This window comes from Salvelinus sp. IW2-2015, linkage group LG2, assembly GCF_002910315.2.
Source record: "Salvelinus sp. IW2-2015 linkage group LG2, ASM291031v2, whole genome shotgun sequence".
NCBI classification, from domain to species: Eukaryota; Metazoa; Chordata; class Actinopteri; order Salmoniformes; family Salmonidae; genus Salvelinus; species Salvelinus sp. IW2-2015.
The window spans coordinates 19,208,780-19,224,708 of record NC_036839.1 but is presented as its reverse complement, the minus strand read 5'-3'; positions in this window follow the sequence as shown (position 1 = coordinate 19,224,708).

The window sequence follows — 15,929 nt, the reverse complement described above, 5'->3', positions numbered from 1 at the left end:
GTGGATGTGGCCCTAAAGCCTCTCTGTCTTTCTTTGACAAAACAAACTCTAGCTTCTGCTCCGTACAGCCGTTTGGCATTTATTGTCCGTGTCTTGTTCTGTTCAAATCAAATCAAATTTGATTGGTCACATACACATGGTTATCAGATGTTATTGCGAGTGTTAGCCAAGTCCAACCTATAAGCATTTCGCTACACTCGCAATAACATCCAGGGGCTGTCGCAATTCAAACTGAGCATCAAAACCTCTGGACTGAAACCGTGTTGCTCTCTAACCATCACCTTAACTTCACAGATTTTATTCAACATCCCAAATCCCTTATGGTTTTTTTCTCATTAGCAACAGTTTGTTGTTTCAGGGGCTACTACCATCACCAAACAAGGTTGACCTATAGAGCCCAATCCAACCTCAAAATGAAGGACGTAAAGAATTGCAATTTCCTATATAAGCAATATATAACAGCAATATTTTTTAAAGCCCCGGGATACTCTTGGAGTCTCATTAAAGGAAAAGAGATCTTCGTCAAAAGACCTTTGATATGTTTTGTTAAACTAGAGGTGAACGGCAAATATCGGTTTTAGAGGCATTACTGACATTTCCTTGAAATTGGATAATTGTAGCCTGCCTATGCAAAGCATTCAAAGGAGCCCACACAATTTGGCATGAAATAATTTTTTGGGTGAGGCTTAAATTATATGTTGTCGATGGAAGCATTTGTGCTGTAATTTTGTGTCTCCCTTTCTTGAGACATGTATAATTTTATATTGGATGTACTCTGTGCCAGCAAATGCATCTTTTTACATTGTTGCTATGTGATAGAGGATGGTGGTTATCAGTGGAGGATGATGGTTAGCTTAGCCTGAAGGTTGAAAAAATAGAATTTCTTCTGTGAGAGTGGTCTTTAATAGGAAATAGGAAATTATTTTCATGAAATGCCAAATTCTTATTTCATTCAATGCTCAGTTTTGTTACACTTACCAGAGTACCGGTAAAAAAAGTGTAGGTTACATGTTGACCACCTCTATTTTGATAGAGAGGTATACCAATGTGAATTAGACAGAGAAACACCTGAAGATTGCTCTTGAGGCTTTCTACTGTGCATTAATTCAAGTTCAAGAATCAAGTTAATTCACCTTGCCATGTATCAGCTCCACAACCACTTGATCATGCGTGTGACAAAACCATGTTCTTCAGTCAGAGGTCAAACTGGTGGGCACAATACGATTGAAGAAAAACATGCCATTCCCTTTCATGTCTCCTTTTTTATTAGATTCTTAACATCTGTTCAGTTCATGTGGCATTCCAGATTTGTGGCATTTGGTGGCATTAAATCGACTTAAGTCTTCTTTTAACCTTTTTGCAGAAATTGCAACAACAAACAGTTACCTCACAGCATGGGGCCAGGGAAGGCATCTGTGCGCAGTGACGAAATGTCACAATATGGGAGGAGGGAGACACCCACCTTAGGTGTTAAGCTGCCAGGCTAACACACCGGCTGTGATGTAACAAGCTACCAACGTCAATAAGAAAGCATATCAAAATTATTAATGGACAGTACAGGATATGTACACACCTGGGTTTTGACGCACCTTCCTGATTTTTATTAATTTTTTATTTAAAAAAAATCACATTTATTTAACCAGGTAGGCAAGTTGAGAACAAGTTCTCATTTACAATTGCGACCTGGCCAAGATAAAGCAAAGCAGTTCGACACATACAATAACAAGCGTTCACATGGGTAAAACAAACATACAGTCAATAATACAGTAGAACATTTTTTTTTTTTATAAAATAAGTATATACAATTGAGGTGAGCAAATGAGGTGAGATAAGGGAGGTAAAGGCAAAAAAAGGCCATGGGGGCGAAGTATACAATATAGCAAGTAAACACTGGAATGGTAGATTTGCAGTGGAAGAATGTGCAAAGTAAAGATAGAAATAATGAGTGCAAAGGAGCAAAATAAATAAATAAATAAATACAGTAGGCGGAGAGGTAGTTGTTTGGGCTAAATTATAGATGGGCTATGTACAGGTGCAGTAATCTGTGAGCTGCACTGACAGCTGGTGCTTAAAGCTAGTGAAGGAGATAAGTGTTTCCAGTTTCAGAGATTTTTGTAGTTATTCCAGTCATTGGCAGCAGAGAACTGGAAGGAGAGGCGGCCAAAGGAGAATTGGTTTTGGGGTGACCAGAAGAGATATCCTGCTGGAGCGCGTGCTACAGGTGGGTTTACTTTACCTAGCAGTGTCTTGTAGATGACCTGGAGTCAGTGGGTTTGGCGACGAGTATGAAGCGAGGCCAGCCAACGAGAGCGTACAGGTCGCAGTGGTGGTAGTATATGGGGCTTTGGTGACAAAACGGATGGCACTGTGATAGACTGCATCCAATTTATTGAGTAGGGTATTGGAGGCTATTTTGTAAATGACATCGCCGAAGTCGAGGATCGGAGATGGTCAGTTTTCAAGGGTATGTTTGGCAGCATGAGTGAAGGATGCTTTGTTGCGAAATAGGAAGCCAATTCTAGATTTAACTCTGGATTGGAGATGTTTGATGTGAGTCTGGAAGAGAGTTTACAGTCTAACCAGACACCTAGGTATTTGTAGTTGTCCACATATTCTAAGTCAGAACCGTCCAGAGTAGTGATGCTGGACGGGCGGGCAGGTGCAGGCAGCGATCGGTTGAAGAGCATGCATTTAGTTTTACTTGTATTTAAGAGCAATTGGAGGCCACGGAAGGAGAGTTGTATGGCATTGAAACTCGTCTGGAGGGTTGTTAACACAGTGTCCAAAGAAGGGCCAGAAGTATACAGATTGGTGTCGTCTGCGTAGAGGTGGATCAGAGACTCACCAGCATCAAGAGCGACATCATTGATGTATACAGAGAAGAGAGTCGGTCCAAGAATTGAACCCTGTAGCACACCCGTAGAGACTGCCAGAGGGCCGGACAACAGGCTCTCCGATTTGACACACTGAACTCTATCAGATAAGTAGTTGGTGAACCAGGCGAGGCAATCATTTGAGAAACCAAGGCTATCGAGTCTGCCGATGAGGATYTGGTGATTGACAGAGTCGAAAGCCTTGGCCAGGTCAATGAATACGGCTGCACAGTATTGTTTCTTATCGATGGCGGTTAGGATATCATTTAGGACCTTGAGCGTGGCTGAGGTGCATCCATGACCAGCTCTGAAACCAGATTGCATAGCAGAGAAGGTACGGTGGGATTCGAAATGGTCGGTAATCTGTTTGTTGACTTGGCTTTCGAAGACCTTAGAAAGGCAGGGTAGGATAGATATAGGTCTGTAGCAGTTTGGGTCAAGAGTGTCCCCCCCCCTTTGAAGAGGGGGATGACTGCAGCTGCTTTCCAATCTTTGGGAATCTCAGACGACACGAAAGAGAGGTTGAACAGTCTAGTAATAAGGGTTGGTTTCAGCCCGGCTGATTTGTAGGGGTCCAGATTTTGCAGTTCTTTCAGAACATCAGCTGACTGGATTTGGGAGAAGGAGAAATGGGGAAGGCTTGTGCAAGTTGCTGTGGGGGGTGCAGTGCTGTTGACCGGGGTAGGGGTAACCAGGTGCAAAGCATGGCCAGCCGTAGAAAAAGGCTTATTGAAATTCTCAATTATAGTGAATTTATCGGTGGTGACAGTGTTTCCTGTCCTCAGTGCAGTGGGCAGCTGGGAGGACGTGTTCTTATTCTCCATGGACTTGTCCCAGAACATTTTTGAGTTTGTGTTGCAGGAAGCAAATTTCTGCTTGAAAAAGCTAGCCTTGGCTMTTCTAACTGCCTGTGTATATTGGTTTCTAGCTTCCCTGAAAAGTTGCATATCACGGGGGCTGTTCGATGCTAATGCAGAACGCAATAGGATGTTTTTGTGTTGGTTAAGGGCAGTCAGGACTGGAGAGAACCAAGGGCTATATCTGTTCCTGGTTCTAAATTTCTTGAATGGGGCATGCTTATTTAAGATGGTGAGGAATGCATTTAAAAAAAATAACCAGGCATCCTCTACTGACGGGATGAGATCAATATCCTTCCAGGATACCCCGGCCAGGTCGATTAGAAAGGCCTGCTCGCTGAAGTGTTTCAGGGAGCGTTTGACAGTGATGAGTGGAGGTCGTTTGACCGCTGACCCATTACGGATGCAGGCAATGAGGCAGTGATCGCTGAGATCTTGGTTGAAAACAGCAGAGATGTATTTAGAGGGCAAGTTGGTTAGGATGATATCTATGAGGGTGCACGTGTTTACGGCTTTGGGGTGGTACCTGGTAGGTTCATTGATAATTTGTGTGAGATTGAGGGCATCAAGCTTAGATTGTAGGATGGCTGGGGAGTTAAGCATGTTCCAGTTTAGGTCGCCTAGCAGCACGAGCTCTGAAGATAGATGGGGGGCAATCAGTTCACATATGGTGCCCAGAGCACAGCTGGGGGCAGAGGGTGGTCTATAGCAGGCGGCAACGGTGATAGACTTGTTTTTAGAGAGGTGGATTTTTAAAAGTAGAAGTTCAAATTGCTTGGGTACAGACCTGGATAGTAGGACAGAACTCTGCAGGCTATCTTTGCAGTAGATTGTAACACAGCCTGAAAATCTTTGCAGTAGATTGTATCTTGTCTGAAAATGTTGTAGTTAGGAATGGAGATTTTAGAATTTTTGGTGGTCTTCCTAAGCCAGGATTCAGACACGGCTAGAACATCCGGGTTGGCAGTGTGTGCTAAAGCAGTGAATAAAACAAACTTAGGGAGGAGGCTTCTAATGTTAACATGCATGAAACCAAGGCTATTACGGTTACAGAAGTCATCAAAWGAGAGCGCCTGGGYAARAGGAGTGGAGCTAGGCACTGCAGGGCCTYGATTCACCTCTACATCACCAGAGGAACAGAGGAGGAGTAGGATAAGGGTACGGCTAAAAGCTATGAGAATTGGTCGTCTAGAACGTCRYGAACAGAGAGTAAAAGGAWGTTTCTGGGGGCSATAAAATAGCTTRAAGGWATAATGTACAGARAAAGGTATGGTAGGATGTGAATACAGTGGAGGTAAACCTAGGTATTGAGTGATGATGAGAGAGATATTGTCTCTAGAAACATCATTGAAACCAGGTGACATTATCGCATGTGTGGGTGGTGGAACTGAAAGGTTGGATAAGGTATAATGAGCAGGGCTAGAGGCTCTACAGTGAAATAAGCCAATAAACACTAACCAGAACAGCAATGGACAAGGCATATTGACATTAAGGAGAGGCATGCTTAGTCGAGTGATCCTAAGGGTCCAGTGAGTAGTGAGGTTGGTTGGGGTAACGGCGATTCAGACAGCTTGCTGAGCCATCGGTAGCAAGCTAGCATAGGATGGAAGTCTGATTTTAGCCACCTCGTGCGTTTCCGACGGTAGATTAGTGGGGTTCCGTGTGGTAGAGGGGATCAATCCAATTGGCAAAATAGATATAGTTATAGTGACCCAAGAAAAATTGTCCGCTAGATAGACCTATTCAGATAGCAGCCGATAAGACAGCTAACGATTAGCGGGCCGCAGATGGGCATTCAGGTAACGTCGCGACGGAGGGGCCTCCCTCGGGCAGATAACGTCGGTAGTCCAGTCATGAAGGCCCGGTGGGGCTCCACATCGGCAGTAAAACGGGTCCGGATAGGTGATTGTAGCCCAGGAGTGGCTGATGAAACTCTTCAGCTGGCTAGCTCTGGAATAATTGATGTTTGCTCCGGGATCGACGTAAGCCAATAGTCACACGGATAGCAGCTAGCTAGCTGCGAGATCCAGGTGTAAATGTCCAGAGCTTGCGGTTGAAATCCGGGGATATGGAGAGAAAAATAGGTCCGGTATGTTCTGGTCTGAGTCGCGTWGTACAAAACTGGCTATAGCTTTTCGAGCTAAAGGAAAGCTGATGACCACAAACCGTGGTTAGCTGAATACTAACGTTAGCCAGTAAACTGGCTAGCTTCTGGCTAGCTTCTGGTTAGCTTCTATTGTGGATTTCAGATTTGAGGTAAATAATATATATATTTTAAATAATTGGTGAGGCGGGTTGCAGGAGAGTGTTTTGAAGTTGAGTTTTCTTCAATCTTGCATGGAGCCCCAGACCGAGGGTGATTGACCGTCATCTTGAACTTCTTCCATTTTCTAATAATTTGGCGCCACAGTTGTTGTCCTTCTTGCACCAATCTGCTTGCCTTATTGTCCTGTTAGCCCATCCCACCTTTTGTGCAGGTCTACAATTTTATCCCTGATGTCCTTACACAGCTCTCTGGTCTTGGCCATTGTGGAGAGGTTGGAGTCTGGTTTGATTGTCTCCGTGTGGTGACAAGGGTTCTTATTATACAGGTAACGAAGATGTTACAAACAGGTTGCAGTTAATACAGGTAATGAAGTGGAGAGCAAGGAGGGCTTCTAAAGAAAAACTAAAAGTCTGTGAGAGCCGGAATTTCTTACTGTTTGGTAGTTTCAATATTATGTCATGCAATTTAAAATGCTTAATTTAATTACTTAAAAATCATACAATGTGATTTCAGTTTTTGTTTTAGAATTCCGTCTCTCACAGTTTGAAGTGTCGACTATGATAAAAATGACAGACCTCTACATGCTTTGTAAGTAGGAAAACCTGCAAAATCAGGCAGTGTATTCAAATACTGTTCTCCCACTGTATATACATATTATCACACAGCTTTTCAATAAGCATTTATTTGGAACTATAAATCCCTGAGGACCTGTGTGTTGTGTGTGTGTGTGTGTGTTGTGTGTGTGTGTGTGTGGTGGTGTGTGTGGTGTGTGTGTGTTGATGTGGTGTGTGTGTGTGTGTGTGGTTGTGACGTGTGTGGCGTGGTGCGTGGCGTGCGTGCGTGCGTGCGTCGCGTGCGTCGGGTGCGCGTGCTTGTGCGATCGTGTGACGTGGGGGTAGTACAGATGTCAGGAGGAGGTAGTACAGATTGTCAAAGCATGGATATATACAGTGAGTGTGTTTAGATATTAAACCCAGTATTTCTATGAATGATTTTAGCATGCTTGACTTTACATGCCCTCTGTTCGTATCTACAAAATAAACCACCATAGCAGGAATGCATAGATTTCACCTGTTTCACAAACTTGGGAAATGTTTTTAAAACATGTGGCATTACCAGTTGGCATTCGCTCCGTATTGGCAGTTGCATTCGCTCCGTATTCCCTGATGTCCTTACATAGCTCTCTGGTCTTGGCCATTGTGGAGGGTGGATCTGTTTGATTGAGTGTGTGGACGGTGTCTTTTATACAGGTAACGAGTTCAAACAGGTGCAGTTAATACAGGTAATGAGTGGAGAACAGGAGGCTTCTAAAGAATAAACTAACTGGTCTGTGAGAGCCGGATTCTTACTGGTTGGTAGGTGATCAAATACTTATGTCATGCAATAAAATGCTAATTAATTTACTTAAAAATCATACAATGTGATTTTCTGGATTTTTTTTTAGATCCGTCTCTCACACAGTTGAAGTGTACCTATGATAAAAAGGTACAGACCTGTGTGGGTGTGTGTGTGTGTGGTGTGTGTGTGTGTGTGTGTGTGTGTGTGTGTGTGTTGTGTGTGTGTTGTGTGTGTGTGTTGTGTGTGTGTGTGGTGTGTGTGTGTGTGGTGTGTGTGTGTGTGTGTGTGTGTGTGTGTTGTTGTGCGTTTTAAAACATGTGGCATTACCAGTTGCATTCGCTCCGTATTGGCTCCATGCGGGGAGCTTGATTCGCCTTATACAGCCTCAGTAAGTCACGTCGAAATAGTTCCTCTGCTTTTCTTTATTCTAAAATCATAGGGTAGCTGAATTTACTCCTTAATTACGGTTCTATTTTCCCCTCACCGCTCAATTGTTCCATTCAACCACAAATTCCAAAGGGATGCCTGTATCCACATAGGTGACATAAAAGTGTCATGAAACATCAACAAACATCAACAAAGGCGACCCTATCCACAAGCTAAACCACTTGTGTTATCAACAATACATATGTCATTCTGTGGACAACTCAATAAAATATCCATATATGGGGTACCGTTGGGGTATAACTAACAGCATAGCATGGTGCCAAGCCACAGGTTTGCTCCTGGGCTGGAGGATCCAGGAGAGAGGGAGGCTGGGCTGAGCTGTGAGCCAGTCACACCCATGCTCTTAGGCCTTGTGGTCAGGTCGAGTGGGCTGAAGCTCTGCCTGCCAAAGCAACAGCAGAAACCTTCTGGTTAGTTACAGAGACAAAAAAAAGAGATGCTGTGTAAATAAACACTGTACTATGGAGAGAGACCTCATCCAAGAAAAATATATTACAGATATTTTTTTCTTAAGGAGTTGCAGAGAAATGAGAAATACCCTTGATATAGAATCCAGTTGTAGATACTTTTTACACTTTTATGGCCTCACAAGCCTTATGTATACAGCTATTTTCTATGTTTACATTGCGGGAAGTGGGATTCCATCTTGAAGAATGTTTCATTTCATCATAGATTCACAAGCTTGTGAGGATTTAGAAAAAATAGTAGCTTGAATTAGAGCATTCCCTGAAGTAATAATGTGGCTTCATATGCTGCTGTGGTTTTGATAGATATTATATTATATATTATATATTATATTATCACAAATAGTTATGACCAATTAACAACACATTTATAGCATTGAGGATCCGTGAGCCTTTTCTCCATAGAAAGGTTAATTTTAGCACTGACCAAATCTGACATTTTTTTTCTGATAGGTTCTCATCTGACATAGAATTTGGACTGTGGTCTGTTTGAATACAGCCTGTGGCTTGGCTGACATTTAGCAAACCTGTGTGGAGTTGACGGCACTTGTTTGTGGTTTACCTTACTCCAAAGGAGTCTATTTACACAGAAAAATGGTCTGTCTTACTGCTATGAGAGTTGGGTCCACATTCACAAATCACAAATCCCAGTCTGGGCTCTTAGCTCTGAAGCCTGGCTAGGTTATTAACTGTTGTCTTTAATCCGTAATTGACAATGGAAATGGGCCCTCTACATTTGGACTTTAAGCCATTTACGTCAAATGTTTCTTGACTCACTAATTGCCTATAGGTCTACTTTAGAATTACTCTGATGCCCTTGTATTAGTTGACTTGAGTTTTTGTCTGGTAAATACCTTACCCACCAACTGAAAGGTCCAAACTATGTACAGTATTTGAATAACTCGGTCTGGGTCAATTTGCATGACATACACGTGCAGTACTAGCAACTCTGTGATAGTGGTTCTGGAGTCATTGAAGTACACAKACATGAGCAGCGTACATCTGAAATAAATTATTTTATTTCTGGTAATTAGCAAAGTGAAGTAAAAAAAGAATCACTCATGCTAAGTTAATTTGCAGACACAAACAAAAATGTAAAACAAAGGGGATAAATAGGTCCTCTGACTCCTATGCACAGTGCAGCCAGTCAAGTGTAACAAATCTAATTGGAATATATGAATGTTTGCTTTGTCTATTGGCCTTAACTCTGTGTGGGCAAAATGAAAGGATCAGCTTGATAGGGAATTTCAGCAGTCAGTCTTTCAGTTTTGTGGACAGTACAGGTTTTCCCTTCACTCATAGGCCTATACAGTACATACTGTAGAAAGTGGATGAATGCCAAACACATCTCTCTGTGCCAGACTTCGCAATGATCAAACTAGTTCACACTTTTCTCTTGAACTAAATTATATTTGTAAGGCATTACAGGCGTGCACCTGTTTATAATACATGAAGAATTAAGCCCAAAATGAAGAATGCAGGCTCCTCTATTTTGGGCATCACTTTCAGACACAGTTGAAATGGTAGAAGAAAAAAAAGAAGATAAAAACAGTTTTGTCTTGTTTATGGATATGTTGTTTACCATCTGCTATCAATCAAAGGGAAGACTGGGAAACGTTTTTGGCGTTGCTCCTTTTCCTCCCACCCTGCACGGCGCGGTACACAGACGCCGGATTCTAGCACTTGGGAAATATAGGATTCCCGAGGGGATATAACTTCAGTCCCACTCAACAGCTCCACTAACAATAATACAATTGCCTCTGCCCCTAGGTGACATTCTCAATTTACGATTATTTGAGTCTATAAAGTGTATTCCTTGGCTGAGAATTCACCCAGTCTGTCTTTGTGCAAGGGGAATACACTGACTCCCAGGGACAACTTAGAAACTCTTACCCCCCTTTGAATGAAATCCATCAAACAACTACCTCAGCCCCTTGATATGTTCTGTCGGACCTCATGGACTACCATCTCTTCAACTGCATTGGAATCTTGGAAAGGTAGTCTGTTTCCATACTCTGTGTGGCACTATAATGTCATGTGAAAGACATAGAAGGTATGAAGGTATATTCAACTGAAGAGGTTGACATTTTTCATACTCAATATATCCACTGGGAGGAGGGAGATTATTTTATACATCCCTGTTGAAAAAAACMTATGGTTAAACACGATAAATAACTGAGTGATGGATATTATTTAGGCAACAAAAACAAAGTGTCTTATGTATTTGATGTGGTTGACATTCTTGTGTGAGTTACAGTCCTTCAGTAATCCTAATGATTTACCCATCCATAAGTAAACTTTTTTTTTAACACATTGTGGAAATGTGTCTGGTTTGTAATTAACAGCAGATGACATTTCTGTATAAACAAAACAACTTACAGTAATTACATTGTGTTAAGTTGAGAACACTTCTTGCACATGTCCTGCACAAATATGGGGATCAGTCCTCTCCTCAACCACCATTTTAAAATGGTTTACACTAAATACGAGGAAAGATTAGCGTATTACCACTGCCAAGCAACTAACGCTGTCAAAACTACGATTTTAATTTGACAATGTGTGAGAAAATACTTTCAGCGTGTCTTTACAGTGGCRACAGTCAGCTGTGCCCCACAATGTCATATTGGGATCCCAGCAAGACACATCCTGCTTCACCAAACTGACGTTCTTTCTCTCTACAGAATCCAGATTGTTTCCCCCATTCGAGTTGAAGAGGGGAAAATAAAGGGGAAATGAAAGGAAAACCATAAATTGAAATATAATGAATGGTTAGGACTTTTGGCCCTCCTGAAAGAGGTGATTAACAACAATGCACAGTGGAGCCATATTGGCTGTGCCAACTAGAGTTTGACTGATGTGTCAACTTGAGATGCCATGGCAACATTATTTGACAGGAAGTTTCTTTTTTCAGGCCTAGTGGGATATTAATAATCAAGTTGTGAGTATTGCCAAGTTTCTTTGGACTATGTTCAAACTTCAAACCCACGCTGTGAACAGGACACACACTCAGGATATAATGTAAGCAATAGATAAATTGCTAATGTTATTTGTGCAGTGGATCATAATTAGCTGTCTTTTAAAACTCTTGATGTGAATGGTCATTGATGGCAGGGCGGATAGTGCCAAGAAGACTTGTTGAGTATCTCTGCCATACAAAGTGTAATATAGGAAGAAGATCTTTCACTCTGCCAACTAGTGAATTCCACTACAGTGCTGGTTGTGATGAAAGTATGGAAGTACAGAGGTCTTCACCCAGTTGGACTGATGATTAAAAAAAAGTTATATGCATATCTAGCCACCTATTTACCGCAATGCTAGTGAATGGGCTCTAGCCCATCAAGTTGAGAACGTTTTATTTTTTACATAATATGCATAGTAGTCATTTCAAACTCCACCCCTTTCATACTCTATATTCTCATGACAAGAGTTCTGGGGTAGGCCATGCAGCAAAGAACTTCTAACCCTGACTGCCAGTTGCATCTAAAATGTATTAAACAATACAGTTTCTCACATGTTGGACATAGCGCAGGGCAGGCCTTGAGCGCTCCCAGAGCATACTGTTGAGACGCTGGAGATGTTATGCTTTCTGTTATGCTTTCCCTGGCTTCTAATCATTTTTGGCAGCAGATCCACTTCCTGTCCAGAAACAAAACGGCAAAGGAATGTCAGTCAACCAACAGAGAGCAGGAAGAGAGGCAGAGGAGTCACGCTCTAGGCGCTGATCAGTGATCGGAGAATAGAATACACATGAGCAAACGCACACACACCCCAAACTGTGCACAGTCGGGCATAGATATATTCAAATGTTTCTGTAGCAAATACAGAATCATACAGAGGACAGGCAATAAACACGAATTCATGCAAGCGAATGCTCCACTGCTGCACGCACACTGGCTCTCATCTTGACATCAGGCTGGAACACATCAAACAACAAGGAAGGGGAGAGGACAGACCTTTCCCACATTGCAAGCACTACAGGGAAATTTAAAAACAAATCCCTGAAGAAAGACGCCAGCTCCGTGTGAGTCTCAGTCCAACTGTTGTGCAAACAATAACAACAAAAGGATGGCATATAAAACTGATATGTGGCCCCAACCACACACAGACTGCTAGGGTGTTCACATTCTGAAAAGATTTAACTCTGATAGCAGAGTCGGCGAGGTGCAATCCCATCACTTTGACCATATGTGACATGGTACAGTAACGCTATGTTAACGCTACTGTTTGATGTAACTCGTATCTCCTGCTTTGTCTCTATATGGAACTGTAAAAAAATGCATCTGAGTTTAAAACAATTTACAATAACTATTTCCTTTCATGTTATTTGATTTGTAAAGATCTTTCCAGCACCCTGTTGCAGCAATAGGTCATTGAGAGATTGGGCTCGTAAACTTTGAGATCACAAAGTCAAATAAGGGCATATTACATTAACAAAAACAAAGTAGTGTGGGAGACACTGTACACAGTCGCCACAAAATCCCATAGGTTTGACTTATTCTTCCCTCAGACTTTCCACATCAAAGTCATGGCGCCGTCAAAGAGTCCTTGCAACAACGTGACGTCTGATGATAGATTCTAAAGAAAAAACAAACCCTTCACAGAAGCACAGCTTTTCTTTTCTTTTTTTCTGTCTCTTTATTTAGAGGGTTGTTCGAGCGAGGGGAGTTACACTGTGCTTTCCGCTGTGGAATAAAAGGGTGCCTAATTTGGCTCAAACAATGTTTAAATAATCAAGGAGCTGAAAAGCTTTGAACTAATTTCACAAGGAGGGCACCAGATGTTTTGGTCTCTCTCTCACTGACTGTACAGTACTACCTCTCCTCTGGTGGATGGAAGGAGTTCATGGTAATTTGACTTGTACCTCATTCTCTATCTTGCAGGAGAACATTAAGGTGTACCTGTATCTCAGCGGAAACCTGAAGGTGACAACAGAAAGGCCTACCGTTGTGTATGAATAATACAGCCTAAATCCATTGTGAATTAGTTCTAACAAACATGTTAGTGCAAACATACAGTACCATTCACAAGTTTGGACAAACCTACTCATTCAAGGCTTTTTATTTATTTTTTACTATTTTCTACATTATAGAATAATAGTGAAGACGTCAAAACTATGAAATAACACATGTAGTAACGAAAAAAGTGTTAAACAAATCAAAATATATTTTATATTTGAGATTCTTCAAAGTATCCACCCTTTGCCTTGATGACAGCCTTGCACACTCTTGGCATTCTCTCAACRAGCTTTTTAAAAGTTCATTTGTGGAATTTCTTTCATTTGTTTGAGCCAATCAGCTGTGTTGTGACAAGGTAGGGGTGCTTTGAAGAATCTAAAATCAAAAATATATTTTGATTTGTTTAACACTTTTTTGGTTACTACATGATTCCATGTGTGTTATTTCATAGTGTTGATGTCTTCACTATTATTCTACAATGTAGAAAATAGTAAAAATAAAGAAACKCTCTTGAATGAGTAAGTGTGTCCAAACTTTTGACTGGTACTGTATATTTCTAGACCATTGGATATTTATATTTTTTATCATTGTCCATGATGTCTCCTCTGTCTCTCTCAGAAACACAGCACACTCACACACACGCACGCACGCACGCACGCACGCACACACACACACACACAGACAGACACACACACACAGAGTTGATCATCAGCGCAGGCAGGCAGGTACGTTGTGTGGGTAGGCTAAGGATTTTTGAAGACTGCCTGCAATGTGTTGTACATGTTGAGTGATATACCGAACCTGCCTTTACCCCCAATGGTGCCATGTGTTTGTAATTGRAGTAAATGAACCACAGAAGAAATGTGTGCTCAACATTTTCTTAACTCCTCTTGGGTCTTTGAGAGAAATAAATATGCATATGAAATATTCTGAACAAAGAGTCGAAGATCACCCCGAAAGATCTCATCAAACATTTCATATTTGTGTATATATCTTGAAGGCAAAATTCTAATCAGATTCTCTGCATTTAATTTGTGAATGATGAAAAGGAGAAGCCAGGCCCAAATTACGCTGCCTGCTGGGCCTCCAAAGGAGTAAATTCAGAGGAGCTTTTCAGGCTGTTTTTATTTGAATCCCTGTAATGAAGTTAATTTTACAAGGTTTCCGTTCATTAAGCACAGCTCGCTCAGGTGCTATGCAGACATTTACAGTACGCGTTAGCACACATGCCTGCATGCACAACACACACACCACACACACAAACACACTCTCTCTCTCACACACACACACACACACACACACACAACACCACACAACACACACACACACACACACACACACACACACACACACACACCACACACACACACACCACACACCACACACACACACACACACACACACACAACACACACAACGCAACACACACACACCACACACACACACACACGCCACACACGCACACACACGCACACACACACACACGCACACACACACTCACAGAAGTCCATACAAAGCAATCAACTGAACTGAGAACATATGAAACAATAGTAATACAAATGATACAAATGTTTTGAAAATGGATTGATCTTTCGTAAGTGAAACCAGAATAAAGTCAACTGGGAGCGCTCCACCGGTGGAGCTACAGAGATGGCACACCACCAATCAATTTCAAAATGTATTGCATGCCTTTATATTTCATATGTTTTCATATATATGCAATAGAAAAAGACAAGAGAAGAGGTGAATGTATTGGAGAAAACCTCCCCCTAACCAACCGCTGAGGGCCTGTATAACCACCACGACGCTACAGAGGCCTGAACCAGTGTGTGTTGAACCTGAAAGGAAAATAAACGTGTCCCTCAGTGCCGCCAGGGCTCTCTCCCAAGCTTTCACATGAGAAAACGCTCAGGAATGTCCAGGAAAAGTTCAGTGTTACAACAGCACATCCTTCTCATTACGCTTCAATAACATACCTTTGATTCWGGCTATTTTTAGCCACTTCCTGTCTATCTCTGGGGCAGTGGAGTAGAGTAGAGTGGGCTTTAGAAGGCCAGGTTTTCTAGTCTCACAGGAAGTTAAGGCTTTACACACCTCACCTGAATGGCTTATATGATACTACATTCTTTTTTAATGACATTAAATTGTCAAATAACTCCAATCAATATAGGTGGTGAATGTTTCTTTAAAAAAATTGTATCCTAGAAATGACTGTTCAGCTACAGTACAGCTGCCTGGAAAGTTGCCACTTTGAACCAGCGGTGCCCACAATGCAAAGATGCAGTTCATTGCACACTCTCAAACAAACAGACTGTGAGTGGTGTCCATATTCTCAGAGAGAGTGTGACGTGCAGTGCTGTTTCCCGGGCCTTGACCACTTCACCACCGTGTAGGTGACATCAGAGACCATTTCATGAACAAAGGCAGTTAGCTGAGAGAGAGAGAGAGAGAGAGAGAGAGAGAGAGAGTGAGAAGGGGGGAAAAGAGAGAGAAAAGGGGAAAGGAGGCGAGAGAAAGGAGAAAGACAGAAGGTGGCGAAGAATGAGGAGAGAGAGAGAAGGGGGGAAGAGAGAGAGCGAGAGAGAGGGGAGTGTCCTGTTTAAGACGGAATGGCTGAGTTATGTTCCTCTTGGCAGCGCGAGGCACATCGGCTCGGCCCGAGGCGTCACGGCGCCACCTCAGGCTCTCAGCAGCGGCCGGGGCGTTCTCCCAGCACATGGCATTCATTT